General features: G+C 38.3%; 1 long non-coding RNA gene across 3 annotated transcripts; it reads right to left on the reverse strand.

Moving 5' to 3' along the window:
• Window positions 1–6447: 6447 nt before the first annotated feature.
• Window positions 6448–17083, reverse strand: LOC102081639 (uncharacterized). 3 transcript variants are annotated; one of them, XR_002062261.2, is made up of 15 exons: window positions 16985–17083; window positions 15763–15790; window positions 15462–15656; window positions 15232–15315; window positions 13766–13838; window positions 13577–13676; window positions 12059–13248; window positions 11744–11966; window positions 11394–11559; window positions 11191–11273; window positions 10916–11092; window positions 10662–10769; window positions 9838–9909; window positions 9426–9722; window positions 9166–9295 (listed from the first exon to the last, which is right to left on the reverse strand). It is a non-coding gene; the product is annotated as an uncharacterized LOC102081639 (long non-coding RNA). The 3 variants fall into 3 exon arrangements; XR_002062263.2 differs by lacking the exons at window positions 11744–11966; window positions 12059–13248; window positions 13577–13676; ... (3 more) ...; window positions 15763–15790; window positions 16985–17083 and adding exons at window positions 6448–6625; window positions 6776–6902; window positions 7373–7467; window positions 7723–8228; window positions 8604–8690 and having other exon boundaries at window positions 9090–9722; window positions 11191–11235; window positions 11394–11496; XR_002062262.2 differs by lacking the exons at window positions 11744–11966; window positions 12059–13248; window positions 13577–13676; ... (3 more) ...; window positions 15763–15790; window positions 16985–17083 and adding exons at window positions 6448–6625; window positions 6776–6902; window positions 7373–7467; window positions 7723–8228; window positions 8604–8690 and having other exon boundaries at window positions 9090–9722; window positions 11191–11232; window positions 11394–11478.
• Window positions 17084–17926: the final 843 nt, after the last annotated feature.

Genomic DNA, 17926 nt, shown 5'->3' on the forward strand with positions numbered 1-17926 from the left:
CATTTTTATTAAACCTTCTTGTAAAAACTGCAGCCAGATGGAGTCAGACTGGAAACAGGTCTGTGAAGGTTTTTGAGGAGGAAGAGGAGGAGGAGGAGGAAGAGAGGAGGAGTAGGAGGGTCTCCACTACTTAGGTCAGGTTGATGCAGCTCCTCAGGTTAGCAAAGCGTCCTTGAGCGAGATGCTCAGTCCCAAAATAATGTGATGTTTCATTTGTGTGATCAACGATGTGCTGCATGTGTTGTCTTCGTAGCGCTTGTTAAAAATAACACAGCATCCACTTATGCCTTGCGAGCTACTGCTCCAAACATTTTATTGACACCATTCCTTCTGTCACACCACAGACCAGTCTTCTTTTATGTGCTCCCCTGGAGGCATTCATGAGCTTTCTTAAATACAGCGCCCCCTGCTGGTAAACCTTATCATTACATGAACACCTACATATCAACACACTGCATGGATGGAATAAAGGGCGCTTTGAATGAGGTTTGATGCCGTCTGTGTTCTATAGTGTTTATGAACCATAAACATTTTTTAATGTCAGGTTTATTTATCCAGAGAAAAAGACGCTCTTTAGATTTACATGATGTTGCATCTCTTCATCACATCATAACAACAGTTAATACATGTTGTAGTGTTTGGACAATTTTAAATCCATTTTAATTTAGTAACTTATCACCACAGCAAACATTACTCCTGTACAGAATGGTGTACGTCAGTTTAATGCTGGGTGGTGCTGCAATAGTAACTATCCTCGGTCAGAAGGAGAGGCTGACATCCAGGGATTAGATCAGCGGTCCCCAACCTTTTTTGCGCCACGGACCTGTTTATGCCCAACAATATTTTCACGGACCGGCAATAAGGTGTCGCGGATAAATACAACAAAATAAAACTAGTACCCGTACCAAAAAAAAGAAGATTTATTCATAACACACGTGAAAAGACCCAGGAAAACCGAGTTAACGATAAAAACGATAACAAAATAATGCTGAAAACCGATAAAAACCCTGAAAACCATACATTTCACATCTGAGCCTCAACTCTCGCGGCCCGGTACCAAACGACTCACGGACCGGTACCAGTCCGAGGCCCGGGAGTTGGGGACCCCTGGATTAGATTACCACAGGTGGAGTTTATTGGCGGTCAGATGGATGGTACAGGGAGGTATGGCATACAGTAGGAGGATGTGGAGATTAACTCCTCCACACATGTGAACATTAACTCACGTTTATGTGACGCACACCATCCCCAACAAATACAGGATGGGCTATTTGCTTCCCTTCTCCGCAGCTCTCTCCTCAATCGTTATTCCAGGAACGAACTAAGACCATCTAGCTCAGAAGTCCCATGAATCCCATCACTGCCCAGAGGCTGCTGGGTAATGTAGTTCACACTAACACAGGCTTTTCTACAACTCCTGACTCATCACTAAATGAACAAATTCACACCTTTTTTTGTGATGAACATTTTATTGATTTATAACAGGATTGGTTCCCTAAAACAACATTGGTCACAAGGCATGGAGAGAGGAAAGAAAAATAAAATACAGTAGAAATACAAATATTAGAACGTACACAAAGTTACAAACAGTTATTGCCTCTTCCAGCAGATAATTTTGGATGAGAAGATTTTCCAAGCTTCGACAGTTGTGGGTCGAGCTCTATTTAATCTTGCCAGTGGTAAATTCAAGATTAACGATACAAAGAAAACATCCCATCAAGAATGATTTCATACAAATGTCAGGACTGAACCAGTGCTTTGTAATTGTCTTCTTTGTGGATGTGAATCCTGCAAACACGATTTTGCACTTTATTTGTTTTAAGGAGATGTCAGAGGTATCCGACTTATTGCCGGCAATGCGAACCAAACTCTTGCAACGGTTGTATAGGGATCGAATGGCCCGTAACAGTGGGCCAGACACCCCATACTCCCGCAACACCTCCCACAGGACACCCCGAGGGACACGGTCGAATGCCTTCTCCAAGTCCACAAAACACATGTAGACTGGTTGGGCAAACTCCCATGCACCCTCAAGTATCCTCGAGAGGATAAAGAGCTGGTCCAGTGTTCCGCGACCAGGACGAAAACCGCATTGTTCCTCCTGTATCCGAGGTTCGACTAACGGAGTGGAGGAGTTCAAGTATCTCGGGGTCTTGTTCGCGAGTGATGGGAGAAGGGAGCCGGAGATCGACAGACGGATTGGTGCTGCGGCTGCAGTGATGCGGACGCTGCACCGGTCCGTCGTGGTGAAGAGGGAGCTGAGTGTAAAAGCGAAGCTCTCAATTTACCGGTCGATCTACGTCCCGACCCTCACCTATGGCCACGAGCTGTGGGTAGTGACCGAAAGAACGAGATCGCGGGTACAAGCGGCAGAAATGAGCTTCCTCCGAAGGGTGGCTGGCCTCTCCCTTAGAGATAGGGTGAGAAGTTCGGCCATCCGGGAGGGGCTCAGAGTAGAGCCGCTGCTCCTCCACATCGAAAGGAGCCAGTTGAGGTGGTTCGGGCATCTGACAAGGATGCCCCCTGGGCGCCTCCTGGGTGAGGTGTTCCGGGCATGTCCCACCGGGAGGAGGCCCGGGGCAGACCCAGGACGCGCTGGAGAGATTATATCTCTCGGCTGGCCTGGGAACGCCTTGGTGTTCCCCCGGATGAGCTGGAGGAGGTGGCTGGGGAGAGGGAGGTCTGGGCTTCTCTGCTTAGGCTGCTGCCCCCGCGACCCGACTTCGGATAAAGCGGATGAGGATGGATGGATGGATGGATGGATGGATGGTCAGAGGTATCATTAAGGAAGCAAAGATCTGGATTGAGGATATAAAAAACTTCAGGTACCTCAGATAACACAGAGTTCACAAAGACCCAAAAGTCAGATATAAATGTCAGTCCCAAACATGTGTAAGAACGTGCCTGGTGATGAATTGTTGCACATGTGACAGTGATACGGAGCCTGTAGCTTCATCTGGAATCTCTTATAGGGTGTAATGTATGATCTGTGGATGGTTTTGAAATGAATTAGTTGATGTGCCAAGTTCCCAGAAGTCAAACCTAGATTAGACCATACTGTATCCCAGTCTATATCAACCTGTAGGTCTCCCAGTTCCCTAATCCAAGTAGATTCAATGGGCAGAGGCTTTACATCATGTTCAGCTCATTTGTTGTAAATTATGGAAACAGAGGATCTGCCAGATTTGGGCAAGATCCATTCCAGCACGGGATGAGAAGGGAGGGGAGAGTCCCAGGGGAAACATATGCTTTTACAGCTGATCTGAGCTGCAGGTGCACAAAGTAAGAAGATGCAGGAAGGGAAAAACGTGTCCTTAAGTCCTGAAATGAACGAAGGCCCTGAGCGTCGAACAGATCATCAAAAATGTTTATTCCAGGTGAAGACCAAGAGGGTTGAACAAATGCTGCCACACAGTAACTTCAAATTATGCCAAAGTGTTGAACTTTTACAAAACTTTACTGGACCACATAACCGTCGATCTATTTTCAAATTCTACTCTGATTCTACCAGCCTGTGCATTGATGCAGTAAAGATCTGTAGATGATTGCAGGTCCAGAATCAAGAAGCTGGTGGAAAGAAGTGATAACCAACATGGGGCTCTCATGACTCTAACATTGTTCTAACATTTAACAGTGCAACCAGAATTTAAAAAGTTGTAAATAAAAACAGAACACAGGGATCTGCACAACAAGAGGTGACAGAAGGCTGAGTGAGAAACAGCAGGAGGAACAGTTGGTAAAACAGAAGCAGGTCAGTGACATGATCAGGTGTAAAAAGATGATCTTACAGAGTTAGAGGTTCATCAGTCTGCTAAAACTGTGTCTACATATTGTGAAACAATTTCAGAATAATGTTCCTCAATGTAAAACTGCGAATCTTTCTTAATATTTATACAAATACACCAAGAGATTCAGAGGATCTGGAGAATTCTCTGTGCTCACGGACGAGACTGAAAATCAATATTGTAAAGCTGAGATCTTCACACTGTGATGGAAATCAGTGCACAGGAACACTTCCAGAAATACCCGTCTGTGGTCACAGCTCACCGTGAAATCCACAAATGCAGGTCAAAGCTCCAAGAAGGCAGAGAGAGAACATTCAGCTCGTTATCAGCACTCAGTACCAACCCACCAACCCACTGAGGGAGACGCAGACAGTCTGCACACAGGAGATCAGTGTGTCATAAGGCAGAATGTTGATGTGCTGAGACTTTCATGTTTTTATTTTTATGGTGCTTTATTGTTTTAAGTCATTCTGTTTTAAGGCCTTAGTGTGGGTTTGGTTTTATTTGTTTTAAAGTTTTATTTTTTATTTTAAGGGCCAATCAGCAGCCAGGATGCGTTGTACCAGATGTGAACATTAAGAAGGCCTGAACAGAGGAGACTCGATGTTTCCTGGAGAGATTTGTAGAGATGGGCTGAGTACTGGACAGAGAGGGTACTGGGTTCTGGTTCAGCAGAACTTGGGACGAGAGAGAAGAACCTGAAAGTGGAACTTGAGTTGGGGCTGATCGGATTCTTACTGTCTCGGACTCCAGTGCTGATCAGATGTGGCTCACTGCCTCAGCCGCTGATGGAGAACCTTGGAAGCGGCAATGGGAGGAGCTGCTACAGTCATGGACGTACTGCTGCTCTGCTGAGGACTTGTAGGTCAGAACCGAGGGAAGCTGAGCTTCTGAACGGTCGCAGGATTTAGGATTTCAACAAATTCTGGACTGAGTGGTACCGAAGCGTCTGCTGGACGTCTCTTTTTTAAATTTTATTTAGTCTTTTTTTTTTATTTTTTAAAAACACTATGCCCAGTCAGTGATGGAGGGTCCTGGATTGGGTGGTTTCGCTGTTGCACACATGGCACAGTTGGTGTCACTGTAAAATACTAATACATAAAATATATATATATATGTTAGTGTTCATCGGTTTGACACAAACAAATATGTCCATTTGAAAAAGATATTACACACCTGAGGCCTCAAGCAATGTTCCCTCTAATTCTTCATGTGTCTGAGCGAACACACAAACTCCCTGAGCGTCCCTTGGACCACTGTGAGCGACATCAGACGTGTTCACTGTGGTCACGCCAGCATCTAATCCATCCAAGTTACATGGTTTATTAAAATAATCAAATTACAGAATTTACATTTATGTTAGACTACTTTTAATTAACTGCTTTAGCCCACTTACAATGAAAATTTAAAAAAATCTTGTTCATGACCTGTGTAGTATGTTAACGCTATTGGAAGTAAAAGTAACTTGAACTCCAATTTTGAAAACACAACTTTCTTTCTTTTTTTTTTCTTTTTTTTATATAAAGCTCTGACTTGTATTATGAGTCTGTGGTCTGGGAGAGAGTCCTGTAACTCTGTCTGCAAAATATAGTATATAATGACCAATGTTGGGAAATTAATTATATAGTTACTTCTTCAAAAAAGTAACTCAGTTTGGCAAACAACAAAGTTTTTTGCAGCTGTTTACCTAAAAATGCAGCCAAGGCATTTTTAAATAAACATTTCAAACTATTTACAGAACAATCAGCTGTTCTGCATCAAATCTGATGCCACACAAATTATTTGTGCCACACCAAAAAATAATTTCTGTCCACTATGAGATAAAGGAGAACAACAGCCTGATACCTGCAGGCCTGACAACAGGAGATGTGTCACTCCTGTAACACCTGTAACATTCAGCAGTCGCCTCATTGTTCTGACACACACAACAAAACTATTGACTACACTACACACTAACTACACAAGATTTGCGCTACACGTCGCAAATCTCTCACATCTCAAAACACGCCGTCACTCCTAAAACTTCCACCCGTTTCTTAACAACTAGATGCCACGTTGCCATATCATTTTTTGATTGGTCGACATGGTACTTTTTTCGACCAATAGGAAAGGGTGGGGGTTTTTTGGTTTTGTTTTTGCTCACAGGCGGAGAGTGCTTTCGAGCGTTTTCCTTATAAAACGCTGTTTTTACCGTTTCTTCCCGCAGTAAATATAAACAACGATTATTCAGGAAAAAAACAAACATTGCATTTATTTTTATCATAACTCTGGTTTTACGTGGCCGATCAACACAGTTTAAAAACTGGTATAAAGTCCACACTTTTTCCGTCAATTGTTCCGTCTGTCCTGCTCACATCTCCAATGGTTGTACACGTTGTCATTAACGTGGCTTCACTCCACATCAGCCACGCCGCTTTGCCAGCTCAAACACCGGTGTCGGCACATAAGGACGCTGTCATAGCCTGTCAGCGACGTTGATTGGCTGCGTACATACGAATGTGAATCGCATCATTGGCTGGACTATGGGATAAGGTGGCATCGTTCTAATCCCATACGGGAGCAGCCAGTCACTTACTGACTAACACTGCAAAACAGAATTGTTAAAGTATTAATTTTAATTTCCATTCAGCTTAGATTTTTTTTTTGTGCGCAACGCAGATTTTCTGTGCGCAGAGACCGTGCCAGCAGTGCGCAATTGCGCACGCGCGCAGCTTAGAGGGAACATTGGCCTCAAGTATTGTCTGTGCAAATGTCCTTCGTGCCTGGGCCATCTCTTTTTTTGTCGTCAAAAATGTCATTTCTGGTTTATTTGGGAATGCTTCCATTACTGCTTTGGTCATCTGAAATGAAAACAATAAAATAAATTTAATTGAAAACATCTGCAAATGTTACACTTCCTATTTAAACAGTTTAACCTTTTAAGATTATTTTAACTTATCTTCTTATCTAATTTTACAGAACAATATTATTGCTTTAATGTGGTACCATACCATGATGACCATTACTCCGCAGCTAGAACCATCCCGTTGAAATGGATGTGTCAGTACTCCTCCTTGAAGTCTCACATTCACCCAGTCTGTTTTGTTGTAGCATGTCCTTCTCATTTTGAAGTATTCACTGTGTGAACATAATGTACATGACATTTATATACAAATGAATGATAAAAGTCACACAGAAAAAGAACATTCTGTACTTTTTCATAAATCACATAGACATATATAACACATATCAATGTGTTTTTAATGGCGTGCCAGAAAGCCCTGTGCTCTAGATTATGTTACATGAAGTATCAAAAATAATAACATGTTCTTTTGAATCTACAAATGTTAACTGTGTCAAATGTCTCACTGCTTAAACACTGTCAGGGTATTTTTATTATTTAAAATTACATATGTGTGTAATTTTGAAGTAATTTTTTTAATTCTTTATAGAACCGATAACCATGGATTTTATTACACTTTCATCTACAACCATATGTCCACCTATAGAAAAAGAGGTCCTCTGTCCTCCTGTCACTTTTCTAATGGCATTACAGAGTACCAAATATTTTATGTTATTATTATATACATGTAATAACGCATAATTACCAGAATCTTTTGGCTGCACGGTCAGACTCTTCCTGCTCCAAAGAGTTTCTTGAAGGATCGACCAAATACAGACAGCTGTCATCTGCATTTATGTACTGTGATAGATATATAAATTTAAAAAGCACATAAATTATGAAGAATGTTTTATTGAAACAAACTTTTTTTCACAGAAATGCTGCTTGTACATTTCCAATGTTCACAAAGGATAAAATGGCTCTGTAGTTGTCAAAGTTCACCTGTGACATATTAGGAATTAATTACAAATTTGCAACAATAATTTTTTCATTTATCTCCAGAGATTAATAAAATGTAAAAAACTGAATTCTAGAATATATGAAATAAAAATTTACCCTGGACAAGCTTTGTCTCCTGATTAGTTCTCTCTCTCCATAGAGGATCACACCGCTCGTGTAGTGGTTCATATATTATTCCCCAGATTCAGCCGAATGGCCCAGTGGTACAGGAGACTTTCAATGACCTGAGGAGTATAATAAATAACCTTTTATTACTTTGTATGATAAATTTTTGGAATACAAAGGTTAATAAAGAGTTTTTTACTTACATATACTCAGTATTCAGTCATGAGGAAATGCCTGGAATGTAGATCTAAAGCAGTACTTACTGAATGTGTAGGGAACAACTAATGTTCTGCCCCAGCTTTAACGTTAACCTTATGCAGCACTTTTTTTGGGGGGGGGGGGTTAATACCTGGATTACATACCTCTCCAACAAGCCAGCTGTGTGGTCTAAGGGTCAGGAAATCATTGTGACGTATGACAAAGTTGTTACCTCTAATCTGAGATGGGACCACAGAAACAACAACTTCCGCTTCCTGTTGTTTCCACAAATACGCGACCTGTGTTTCAACAAGACAATAGTAACTAAATAAAGTTCAAAAAATTCTTCTTAGGAAAGGTTTTAAATGTAATTGAAAACATCTCCAGATTTGACATAAATTTTAATGTAATTTATTTGAGATGTTAAACTACAATAAGAAATTAAAAATTGAGTCAGTTACTGTTGTTCTTGTAAAATTAAGGCCAGTAACTTGTAAATGTTACATTTATTGTTGGACTGACATTTGTCATTTTTCTGTGATCTGTAATTTTCATTCATCAACACATACATATAATGAAATCTAATATATAATTACAAAAATATGTACTAACAAACTTGGTTTTTCAAACACATGACATAGTTACTGAATTAGAGTTTGTCTGTGAAACATCACCTGTGATGCAGTGTCCTTTGTCGGACCGGTTGTGTTTCTCTCAAGGTGCTCTGTCCTTTCCACTGTAGATGGAGAATCCTCTGGCCCCTCGATTTGTGGGTTGAATTTAAAAGAAAATATTTGTTACTGCTGTGATCATTTTAAGTAATGTTTTATTAAGGAAAACATTGCATTACCTTTTGCATGAATTACACGTTATTAATGCTGATATATTTCACATAATACTCACTAAGTGCGGTGTTTGTTGGATTACAAAATCATAACAAATGAAGAAGAAGAACATAACTTGAATGTATTTAATGACTGCTACTTTTTGTGGCCTAATTTTTATTGCACAATTTGAAAAGGGTTATTCTATGCATCAAAGATGCTCTAATTCTTTAATTTCACTTGTTATTTCATAATAATTATTTATTCATGCTTATTGTTATCATTTTTTTCTAACACTAAAGATAACAATTAAACTTTAAAAATGGGTGTACTCACTGTCCTCCTGACATCAGAGAGTGGCTCCAAAGGAATCTCTTTGAAGGCCCTTTCCATTTCCTTCACGGCTGGATCATCGTTGTTTACCAGGTGTATTTCAAATGGAGGACTTGTGGGGTTCTTATGTTCAATGTACTTTTTGATTGTGGTGACTACAACATCAGCACAAATTGAGACTGGAAAGTTGAATATTCCAGAGCTCACTGCTGGAATGGCAACAGAGGAAAATTTGTGCTCTTCTGCACATGTCATGACATTCAAAATACCTTTAGTTAGAAGTTTCTTTGCATGGGATATCATGTGCACTGTGGGGTCATTCTGCAGACACGGGCCTACCAAATGAATCAGCTTCATGCAAGGTAGTTTGCCTGCTGTGGTAACTGCAACTTGTCCTGCCTTTAATTTGCCATTTTTGGCAATGAAGACATCACTCTCTGCTTGGATAGTACGTCCTCCAGTAGCAGACAGTGCCTTTGCAAGTCCACCCATGTGAGAGAGACTTTCATTAGCTGCATTCACAATTGCATCCACTTTGAAGGCACATAAATCTCCTTTCCATATTGTGACAGACACTTTATTAGCCATGTTTGTTGCAATTTTTTGGCTAACAGCTATTTGTTCCTGGCTCTCATCCTACAAAGATAGACACATGTCAATTTTCAGAGTCATTTATGACAATTTTCAGAGTCATTTATGACAATAACACACAAAACATAAATGTAGACATTAAAAACATTTCTAAAAATACCTGATTTTGACGAGCATCATATTGTTTGTGCTGTTCCTGTTTAAAGGTTTGAACAGTGGTCTTCCCTTTTATCTGTTAACAGATAACATTTTTGAATGACTTTATATAATAGAATATAATAGACAATAGAATATGGTCATGAATGACACAAACTTGTTCTGATTTTAGATGTATGTAACGAGTGAGCATCTGTCCTGCTGTTGGTCAACCATACAGGCACTGATATGACTGTGTATGAGTGCCTAGTCCCCTTAAAGGACTCTCTCCAAAAATTCAATCCCAAGTAAACAGAGGAACTATGAGATAAAAACATGGGCAGTATGTGATGCCCGGTCCAGCTGTAAAGAGAACATGCTAGTGTACGATTGGAAACTTGCTTGCCTGCAGTCAGGGCACGCGAGCTGTGCTTAAAATTACAGTAGGTCTCCAAAAGACAATGATCACCCTTGAAAGCTTGTTTAATTCATATGCCCTTGGCCTACAACTGCTGAAAACAAAGCTGTACATGGTGTGACCAGCAAAAAGCAAAAAACCTGAGCTTCCTCCTGCATTTGTGTTCCCTATGGACATGCATTGTTTGTCATTAAAGTGGGGCTTCACTAAGGCCCATGCCCTGGTGTAATACAATGTCAAAAAACATAAAAATTTCAGGTAATCAGTTGGAATACAGTTTGATAAAACTGTATTCCACAGATGATAATTTATAATTGATGCTTTATAAATAGTCAAAGCAGACGCTTTACCCCAGAGGAAAAAGGAGTATGGCCATCGGGAGGACATCACAAGGTTTATTTATTGAAAATAATGGGAACATGATGACTCACCTCAGTTTTCTTTTTCTTCAGTGGCAGTTCGGTCACTAACGGTGACACATACACACCTTTTCGTTTAATGCGTTTGTCTTTCCATTTCTCCATTTCCACGTGAAAAGACTGTTGATTACACATACATACTTTTAGTGCTTACTTATTTTATCATCTCTTAATTCTATAGTCATATCCAAATGTTTTCACTTTTTCTTAGTTTCTTGTTCTATTTGTATAAAACATAATTTTCATTATTAGGAAGTTATTCAAACCTTTTGTCTTGATTTTTTCATGTCTGCATATTCAAGCAGGAGGGCATCGTGCATTTTTTGATAAATTTCCACAAAGTCATCAAGCCTTGTCAGTCTTCTTCTCTGGATACGGATTTGTTTCAAATCCCACTGGCTTTTCTCCATGATTCCTTGGGTTCTGTTGTCTTGTGTAAAATTCTTGAATGCAATAGTACATTGTTTAAGTCAATATCTATGTATTGTAAATTTATATACAATTTATGTTTCTTTTTCACTTATTCTTCTCGCTATGATACCTGGTTCTTGGATTGCTGAATGTCACTATAGAGTTTACTGAGCTGCTGGTGAGCAGGACCAGTACCATGACGTCCAAGGTCCCCCAAGGAGAATACAAGTAATTCAAAAACATAATAAAAATAGATAAGTCAACGTTTAGCACATTTACATTTATTAATAAATGACAATTTATGATAGTAATACAACAAATAAAAAAATGTACCGAGCATCATTGATGACCACAAAGTTGCATGTGGTAGAAGGTGATTTACCAGACCGGCAATAAATTTGGGTGCATGAAAGATGTTTCTTTCGCCCTCACAGTCCAGTGTTGCATTGTCAGCAATTGCCTGGAAATGGGTCTTCAAGGGGGCATTCTGAACATCAGTCTGTAAAACAGATATATATCTATATTCAGCAAGTTATCAAAGCAAAGAAAAATTAATTATATAAAATGTTATTGTGGTTTAAAACATATATTTTTTTAATAATGTGAATTCATTAATTCATTTGGGACAGACACAAGTAAAAAAGTTATTAAAATGATTACTTAAATAATAAATCTTAGCTAACCTTGTAGTCCTCAGCAATCACAGTCTTTTCATCCAAATCCAGGGTCCCCCTTTTTTGCATAAGGATTTTCAAGTTGTTGTAGTGTTTTGTTACATTCCTTCCACTACAAGGACTGCAAAACACTATTGCTGCACTATGGACAACATCATCCATGTCTTTTAAGTTATCACAGCATGCAAGGAGCCCAAACACATGCATTCCAAGCCTGTAGTTCTCTGGAATGCTGGGAAAAGGAACGAATGAAATCACTGTTAGTAGGACCTTTACATTACAAAACTTGTATTCTTTTTTAATTATTGATATAAATGTACTCACTGTTTTTTACAAAGGTCCTTGGCATTTTTCATGACATGGCTCAAGCATCGATGAAGAATGGGAATGTTGAATTGCTGGCCAGTGAGTAAGACATAGTACTTCTGCAGCAGATCCTCTAGACTTGTTCTGCAGAATGTCATGGAAATGGATCGGAGGAGTACCAGGAGTACCATCGGAGTACCAGGGATCCATTACACATGAACATGACAGGCCTGTTGTAGGCCCGATTACCAAATGCTCTTACCAGATCAGTCTGAAAGGCCTGCAAGAAGTATGTCACAGAGGCTGTAGTGTGGTCACACGTGACATATGTAGCAACTGGAAGAGGAGAAGCACCTTTGGATGGGTTTCTGACAACCAACTCATACACATAGTATGGTGGCCTTCCAGCACTTTCTTTTCTTATTATACTTCCAGTGGCATCAAAGTACACAATGTCTTCTTTGCATCTTTGATGAAAAACTGACAAGGTTTTCTTAGACCACAGCATTATGCCCTTTGGATGCATCAGAATCTTCTGCAGTACATCCTTTTCAGTGTCCTGATACTGTTGAATTATCTTTTGTAAGCTAATCAACTCGTTGGGATCTGCTCTACTGGCTTTTCTTTCAGACCATGCAATGTTTTTCAAGACTTCTTTTGTTGGAGCATCATCCCTGTTGCCAGATTGGATCACCTTTTGTGGCACTTTCTGTAAAGACTCCAAGTACAAGCTCCTTGGTAATTTGTTTTTGAGGAGTTCTCCAGCACTTTGACGTGATTGTGCACGCACAGGCCGCCTTTTCAGCTCTTTGTTATTATGGCAGACCTCACCTCCTTTAAAAACGACTTCTGCTTTCAGTGTCTCTTCGTCATAAACCACCACATCCACAGTGACAGGGCAGTCCTGAAATCTGCAGTACCCCATACACCTGAAAACCGGTGCCTCTGATCTTGAAGAGAGTTTTTTCACACTGTCTCCGAAATCCAAAACTGCAGTACGGATTAAGGGTTCTGATTCCACTGGCAATAATATTTGTCCACTGCAGTCCTTTAAATAGTCTTCCTGACTGATGTTGCCGTAACTCCTTCCATTCATTCTCATTTATGAAAAAGAAAGTTTTCTGCTGTGGCAAACCAGATGTGAAAAATCTTTCTTCTGAACTGCTACTGTCTGTGTTGACCTCAGCTGATTCATCTGATTCATTCCTCTGCAACATACAGATATAGATTTAAAAAAAATGTATAAATACTTTCAATGTTTGTCACTACAGTGTCTCTATGAAACAGCATCATTATGTTACAATTTCACTAGTGAACCCATAGTACGAGTAAGTGAATATGACTAAGAAATATTTATTTTACCTCTAAAGATCATCACAAAAAGATTTTAACTTTAAATTTAAACTTTGGATTACATTTCAAAACACTTGAAATTTTTAATATAATAATTACATGCCTATAGTGTTTAACAAACATATAAACTCCGTGTTTTCTTTCTCTGTTGTGCATTAAAAACAGTGAAAGTTATGAAATTACCTTAGCATTTGCATTTGAAGATGAAGATTTAGAGTCACTCTCGAGGGATTTGTGTGTCTGGGGTATGGATGCCGCTCTCTGCAGTTTTTTGAAGTGCATCCTGGGAAGAGAAAGCGTTTTCGTTTATTTACAAATTAATGTTTTTCCAAAGCATCACAATGTAATACTGAATAAAATACAAATAATTACCTTTTCTTGAAGGTAAAGGTACATTTCCTACAGATTGTGGAGACTTTGGCGCAACAACAACGTCTTCCTCATTCTAACAAATCACAAATTAATTAAAACATAACAATTAGACTGAAATTTCTATATGTCTTTGTTAACACACATTATTACAAAATATTTTGAAAAGAATCACTATGTAATGACAGTTTTATAAGGGAAAAAATATTCAGCAAAGGAATATAGTACTATAGTTATTGTAAATGATAAAGTAATATTCAGATTTTGGAACTTGATTGTGCAATAACAAGATAAAATGGAGAAATTAGAAGGGTGGAAGACAAGGAGTGAAAAGTTAGTCAGCAGCAGGAGGATGAGTTGGTTACTCCTTTAAAATGGAGGTCAGATGTGACACTCAGGTCTTTGTGAGGCTGTCCTGTGGGTGCTTAAGGCTCTACACCTCATGGTTTGGTGATTTGCTTTGATATGTGTTTACTTGCTGTTAAGTCTATTGTAATCTACTTTCTTGCTCTCCATATGACTCATTATTACTCTGTTTCAAGATTTAAATTATCTTCAAGATGACATTTTGGAGTGAATTTGTTTTATTTGTATCTAAAAAGCTGGATCCCTACTGTATAAAAGGCTCTGGGATTTTATGTCTATGTTCTGCAATATTGTGTGTGGTGGAGCCGTAGGAAATGACGTGGGCAGAAGTTGGGGGTAGTGCGCTGCTACTCGAGAAGGGGAGATTGCTTCCGTGAAATCTCTTTTTTTACCTTGTAAACTGTGTCCCTGGTTGCCATCCTTCGTTGCTCCGAGTGTTAAGTTCGTGACTGCAAGTAAATTCCTTAAAGATGTTTATTTTCCGATCCTGATGTTCGCCGCGGCTTTAGTTACTTTCTACCGCGTTATAGCAGCGAGTTTTCATCTCGTGACTAGAGGCATGTGCCGCTGGCCGCCGCCATTATGTAGTAATTTTATTCGGCCACACGATGGCGCCAAAGTCCTTCTGTTCACAGTTAGAACGGATGTTTCGGCTATGTATGACATTCTCACTGTGTTTAATTGTGTCCTTTCTGTTTTTGGAGCAAGAGATGTAAGATTGGCATAGTTCAAATCATATATGTTATGTTATGTGTATATTCAGATGGATGTGTTGGTTTATTTCATTTACTACTTTATGTTTATCTTAGTGAAGCTGTTTCTGTATATGTTTATATACTCATGGTAATTTGTTTGTTACTACAGACTGCTGGCAACACTGAGCATCTAGGTGGCAATAAAACAGCTGGCGGTGACAATCCAGCAAAGTGGAAGCCTCTTGTCCTCCTTCCTGTATCCTGACCGATACACCATCTTGTTAGCTGCTGAACCTAAAAGAACTAGCCCGCACCGAGTACTCCTCAATACCTACTATAGCTGGATAAGGTTGTCATAATGGCTTCAAAATTTTAAATCTGACAGTAAGTGTATGACACATTTCTTACAATGGAAGGAACATCATCTCCAAGTGTTGTCTCTGCAGTAGGAAAATCACTCTGTAGCAAGGGACCCTCTACCCCTGATGTGGTCTGTAAAAATATTTGATTTTTGCATAATAATTTTTATTACAGGAAGTTCTACCAGAGAAAGATCTGTTCTTTTTAAAAAAAAAAAAAAAAAACCTTTTATTTTAAATGGACTAAATATAAATACTTTGTGAAAAAACATTGCTTACCTTTTCATACTGCAGGACTGCCTTGAGAATCTTTTTCCTATTAAGACATGTATTAGGCACTCCCAAATCTCTTGAGACATTTTCCCAAAAGCCATGCACTTTGTGAACACTGTAGGTCTTTAGACTGGTCCCGGGTTCAGCATACTTGTGAATGAACTCTAATATATTTGGCAGGGATTTTGAAATTGTCCGTGCCTTTTATGTAAAAGAGAACAGTGACATTAACACGTCATACCTTTATTGTGCTGTAAGTGATACAGATTGAACAATGTATCACATTATTGTTTGTTAAATTACTTACCTTTCCAAAAACTGAAAAAGTGCAGGTCCTGAAATTTTGAGACAAATTAAAATTAATACAAAGAAAAACAAACCATATGAACATATCTGTTATCCTGAGATCAACCTTGCAATACTGATCAACAATAACATATGAAACAGCATAAATGTGAACTCTTCATTTAAGTTTAATAGACTTCTGAAAACATTTTGGGGCACTCCAAGTACCCACACTCTAGTGATGTCCAAAACGCATGATGCGGAAAATTCTTTTTGGTGCATTTTTCTGTGCCAACAACATAACAGGTAGCAGTTAGATTTTTGGACATACAAGTGCTAACTAACACAGTCCTTTTTAATGTTTATTTGCTAAGAAACTATCACTAAGTTCTAAGTTTTAAAACTCACAGTGCAAATTACTGTAATTAACACTATAGTAAAAAAAAAACACAAGCACAAATTCACTGTGTATAATACACATTCCCTGCCTGATTTATTACTATTAATAATGTTATACTCTGTTAGATATATACATTTTGAGTGGCTCCTAAACCACAAAGACAAGCTGTTAAAGATCGTTGCTCTGAACGGACTTTACAATCATTATCACAATCACGACGACTTGAAAGAGTCATTGTGTCAAGCCAATGAAAAATTAAAATCTGGTAATACCCAGTGTAAATCGTTGCTTAAAAGAGAATTTATGACCTTATGTGACAAAAACACTTTTGTAAGATGAGTTATTTATCATGGTGAACAGTGTTACTTATTATGGTTGTTTTATAACTAATGCAACCAAACATGGATTTTGTTTTAACGTATTTGTTCGTACTACAAAATGTTACGTATCTTTCAATTATCTCAATGTGTTATCACTTCTTTTTCTTAATATATATATATATTTAAGAAAAGATACAACATCAAAAGTCAAACGACTGAACAGTTTTCACTACGCTTAAATGGAGTGTGTTACTTTTAAATGTACGCCTAAGAGTACAAAATCTAATCTTAGATATATGTTATATTTCTATATATATGCTCTCCATCGGTTAGTATATCAATATTATTAAAGTTTTCAAATTCTAAAAATTATGATTTTAGACACATTTCTGGACGAAGACTATATACAAAGCGCAAACAATCTAAAAACAATTTTCTATAATTAGACTGAGGAAAATAACTGGCATTAAATGTCTAGAATGTTCTCGTTTCTTGTTAATAGTCCCATTTTTAGTGTTAATCACCTTTCCATTTTATTGTTGGTGGGTAAACCGAAAATTTTTGTCCACGTAGGCCTCGAAGAAAAGTTCAGTGTACTAATAATAATTACATGTAATGACAGCGTAACCACATATAACCGTTTCCTGTCGCAATGAAAGCTACGTTATCTGTCCAACGCAACGACTCAATAAATACCGAAATATCAAAGGTGGGTTGGCTATATGTCATGTGACTCTTGTCCCACACATCAGTTTGCATTGAATTAACAAATAATACTAATTTAATTCCAATAATGAAGCAAAAACTGAAAAATGTTAAGGCAATGTACAACCTTTTAATGTCATGTATAAAATATAATCAAAATAGTATTGGCAGAAATATTTCTATGAGTTACAGTATGAAAAAAACAAAAAATATTATGAAACCTGTAATCAAAAGGCAAGATATTGTGAAGGTAATTCAGAATATTAATGTTAAAGACAATGAGTGTCAGAGAAAAAGACAAAAGCATATTTCTTAAAATATATTGTAAAAGATGTGATTAAAGACTTTCATATAAATCATGAGAATTGAAAATTGTTTTTATACTTCTAAGACTACTATTACTTATAGTAACATGAAAATTAACGAACAAAAAGGAAAATATTATTTTCTATTGGACAAGTGAGTGAGTTAGATTTTCAACGTTTGTGCAGTTAACATATTTACTGAGACAATCAAAAATGAGCATGGAACAACATCTGTTACATGGTATCCAGCTCTGTGTTTTCTGTTACTCTTGTCTTTCAGGTGTCAAGCCTCATTCTATTGTCCAATACAAAGGTAATTGGCACGTCTCTATTGGCTGATCTGGAGAACAGTAGACCAATCGCTTGCCTGGTATAATTAAAAAAAAAAACAGCTCCCAGGCCAGGTTGTCTTCTGACTGTCTTTGAACTTTTGTTAGTAGGTGTCTGTGTGTGTGA

The sequence above is a fragment of the Oreochromis niloticus genome, linkage group LG5, assembly GCF_001858045.2.
Source record: "Oreochromis niloticus isolate F11D_XX linkage group LG5, O_niloticus_UMD_NMBU, whole genome shotgun sequence".
Taxonomy (NCBI): Eukaryota; Metazoa; Chordata; class Actinopteri; order Cichliformes; family Cichlidae; genus Oreochromis; species Oreochromis niloticus.